Raw genomic sequence first — 4,382 nt, 5'->3', positions numbered from 1 at the left:
CCTCCTCCATCTCCTCCTCCTTCACCTCCTCCATCTTCTCCTCCTCCTTCCATTCCCCTCTTTTTCCTCCATTCCTCCTCCATTTCCCCTCCTCCTCCATCTCCTCCTTCTTCTTCTTCATCTCCTCCTCCTCCATCTCCTTCTCTTCCATCTCCTCCATCATCTCCTCCTCCATCATCTCCTCCATCTCCTCCTCCTCCTCCTCCTCCTCCTCCTCCTCCTCCTCCTCCTCCTCCTCCTTCTCTTTCTCCAAGCAAGCTGGCATGTTTGATCACCAGATTTGCTGCCTGAAAGTTTTTTATTTTGTTATTCTGAACAAGGACCCTGATTCTTCTTAGGAATAAGATAACCTCTCTGTTGGGTACACAGTACCCAGTTGCTCTGAGAAAACACAAACTCCACTCAAAGTCTCCATGCTTGTTTGTACAGAAAACTGAACCTGCTCTGGTCTAAAATAATCTGAAGCCTGTTTAGGGTGCTGTTTACTGCAATCCACCCAGTCCTACTGCCTGATGGACAGCCACTCCACAGTCACCGGCACACATCTCCAGAGCCCAGCCTTTCTTTGGGCAAAGGGTTGACAGCAGACTGGCTGAGCAGTTTTGGTCACGTACTGCTGAGGACAGGCACATCTAACTTGACAAAACGATGGCCTAATGGGGAGAGAGATAGAGATAACCGGGGTCTCTAGCAAATACAGAACTCCAAATGTATTGTTGTGGCAATGTTCTGATAATCAGACAAGCTGAGCCTACCACCACACTGTTGTTATTCTGACTATGGGTTGCACATGCCTGGAAAGAATGAAAACCAAGAAGCAGAACCCTCCTCCACTCCTGGGTCTGATGCACTGGGTGTCTTCTAAGCTCTAATGAGCCTCACTTTGTACAGTAAATTTGCTGAGACATCAAAAAGTATTTAAAAGGAAGTTTCCTGCTTTCCCCTAACAAGCAAGGTGAGGATTTATGGTGTGTGGGGAGGAGGGAATCTGGTGGCAAGGGCCAACGCAGAGGCACTCTATTTAACGCACTCTAACTTAAGCTCTCCTGCATTTGGGGGGTTCAGAGTGCTTGGTTGTGGGAGTATAGAGACATGCAGTTAGGAGTGAAAAAACGCCATTTGGTTTGGAGCAGATGGCTGGCTAGGGCGTGTCACCCCCTCCAGCTCGAATCCCTAAGGGCTCCCCTTGTCTTCCCAATCAATGAAAATTAAAGTGCAAAGAAAGGATGAATAGTTGGACCTCGAGTCTCTCCTTTGTTCACCGCAGCTACTGGTGCGCAGGAGTTAAACTACAACAGGCTCCTATAGAAATGCCCAAGTTAAACAGTCTCCCTTAGCTCAGCCTTTGAAAGAGAGGAGAAGAGGAGCCAATTTGGGTTGGGGAGCAGAAAAGGGGGAGAGGAGAAGAGGAGAAGAAGAAGAAAAAGAGGAGGAGGAAGAAGAAGAGAAAAAAGAAAAGGGAGAAGAGCGGGAGGAGGAGGAAGGAGAAGAAAAGGGCTTTCTGCTTGATTTCCTCAATACAGAATCGCGTGGCATAAATTAAGTTGGAAAAGAATGAATGCTTTGGGCAGGATTCTGATGGATTTTACGATGCCTTTCAGTTCCGCTTTGCTGCTGTAATCGAGAAATCTGTGCCATGTCAATTTAACAAATACTTGATTCTAAGGGGGGTTTGTTAAAGATTTGGGGCAAGTCTTTTCTCCCCCAAGGTTTAAGCCCTTGCGCGTGGAACTTTTTATTTCCAGTTTTCTAAACAGGCATTCACATGAGCCTGTTTCCCACTTCCATTTTCTAATTAAAAGGTTCCTGATATTTCATGTCTTCCTGCAATCTGTGCTCAGTCTTGCAGGCACCCAGGGCTCTGCGTTCTGATCTCCTGTTCTTTTCTTGGATTGCATCTCCCCAGCTCTGGGACTCTCTTACTCCCTCCCTGCAACCTAGAGAACAGCTTCTGAGCCACTGGGAGCAGAGTTCTCAGCAGCTTTCTCAGCAAACGTCAACCTAGTGAAAAGGGATGCTAACACTAGGTGGCAAGATTAAATTAGAATTCGAGCAAGCCCAGCCCTGTGGTGATGTAGCAAGCCCTACAGCTTGCAAAGGACAGGGGCTGAGTCTGCCGCTGCCTTGGGGGTGGCGGTATCTTTTGAAGCTTCCATTTGTCCTACACTGAGCAGCAGGGGGTTCCTAGTGGGGCCCAGACCTGCCTTTTCACCTCAGCCTTAAATGCTGCATACACATGGCTTTTGGTGAACTTCGGTTTCCCATGGGACAGCTATGGGGAACCTAGCTATGGGGAACATTCCTGCTGGGAGAAGAGTCAGCAGGAGACAGGCTGGACGGCCTGAAAAGGAGCCAGGAGTGGGCTCCAGTTCCTGATAGCCAGGCTACCACGGATGGCCTTCCTAGATGATGGTGTACATCCCTGCAGCCAGGGCTTTCCTGGCCATTTGTGGTTCCCTTTCTGTAAATTATGTACATGGTGTTGGAGGCATGGGTCAGGACGGCACTCTTTCTCATCAAACTGTCATAGAGCTGCAACCTCTATCATAGGGTGCTGGACAGGCCCACTCTGGGGCTGCAGGGCCAACTTCAGCCCTGCGCCTGGCATCCTAATAAAGCTGCACAGGTGCTGGGGGCTGGGGCAAGAAGGAGCAGTCGAGCTAGGAAGGGGACAGCCAAGCACACGCCCAGCACGGAGCTAGATGTCAAAGGAAGCTGTGCCTCGACTTACTCCTCCCTGCGCCTGTAAGCAGGAGAGCAGTTTAGATAATTCATGGTGATACATGTGTTCGCGACCCTCCCAATAAACTCATTTCCTTGTTAAAAAAAAAAAAGAAAAAGAAAACAAAAGTTCTAGCGTATGATGGACGTGTAAGAACCTAATGCGGTGACGGCTGTGTAAAGGTTGTGGACTGGGGGCCGCTGGAGGGACCTTGGGAACATGGCCGGACATTGTCGCGGAGGCCGCGGCGCGCGCGGAGGGAGCTCTTTCTCTGGCATTGTGCGGGGAGCAGGTGCTGTCTGCATTACCATACAGCTGAGCGCACAAAGAGCCACTGATTCAGCCGCGCACAATAACAGACTGCCTTAATGACAGCCACGCGAGCGACACACACCAAACTCACTTTACCAGGCGGAGGGAGGCCGAGGGGGATACCCAGGAGAGAGGGGCCGAGACCCGGGGAAGGTGCTGGCGGCCGAGAGCACCGGGAGGGTGGGTGTGCTCGGGCTGGGGCTAGTTTAAGGCTTTGGGCGCTCTCGCCTCGGAGGACTCGCGGGAGGGAACCGCTCCGCCAGCCTGGCCTCCTAGGACGCGCAGACACCAGGACCCCGGGGCGCGGGGTCTCCGGGCGCCCGGGCCCGCCGAGCCTGCTCTCCCGAGGCAAAGCGGGCGTCCTCGGTCCCGAGGTGTCGCGAGTCCCGCCGCCCCGAACTTCCCGAAGCCGCCCCCGCCTCGCCACCGGGCTGCGCCCGCCCCTTCCCCCGCGACCCCGCCCCGAGGCTCCTCCTCGGAAGCGCCGGCCCCCAGGAGGGCGTCCCGCGACCACGCGGCTGCAGCCTCGCCCCGCGCCGCAGCCGGGTGCCGGCCGAGCGCGGAGCTGTCCCGGGCCGCGCCGAGGCCGTGCGGGCTGCAGCCCGAGGGTGCTCTGGGAGCAGGGGGATTCTTGCCGCGAACATTTTGCAGGAATGTAAATGAGCGCGTTTTGTGCTGCGGGCGAGGCGGGCGGAGGGGCCGGGGCGGGGTGGGGGCGGGGAGGAGGTTGCACATTTTACAGCTCACTGACCATTTGGCGATCCATTGAGAGGAGGGTTTGGAAAAGTGGCTCCTTTGTGACAGCTCTCGCCAGATTGGGGGGCTGCTCGTTTGCATCTCATTAGCCATGCGGGCGGCCGGCGGGATATAAGGGCGGCGGCGCCGGCGGAGCCAGACCTCGGCGCACCCGGAGCCGGCCGCGCGCGGATGGCCCCGGCTGGCCCCGCGGGCAGCACGCGAGTGTCGGCGGCGGCGCGGGAGCTCCAGGGCCAGGCCGCCCCGGGAGCCGCCGAGTGACAGCGCCCAGGCGCGCCCCCCGCCCGCCCGCCCGCCGGGTCGGGGTCTCCACGCCATCACACCGCCCGGAGGAGGCCCGCAGCCTCGTGGGAACCGCCGAGCCGCGGACGCTCCCCCATCTCCATCTCTGCCTCTCGAAGAGGCTTCAGACAAAACCTGGAAGCCAGCGACCCTCACCTAAGTGGACTGGAAGAAAGGAGAGAGCCGAAAGTTGCCGCCGCAGCCGCGGTGCCCGGCGAGCCCTTCCTCTCGGCGGCCATCGAGGGCCACGCCGGGCCGCAGCCGCGGGAGCCGAGCCCGCCGGCGCCGGCCTCGAGGCCAGGGGCGGCCA

The sequence above is a fragment of the Muscardinus avellanarius genome (assembly GCF_963383645.1).
Source record: "Muscardinus avellanarius genome assembly, chromosome: 8".
Lineage (NCBI taxonomy): Eukaryota > Metazoa > Chordata > Mammalia > Rodentia > Gliridae > Muscardinus > Muscardinus avellanarius.
Note: the sequence above shows the minus strand (reverse complement) of the source record.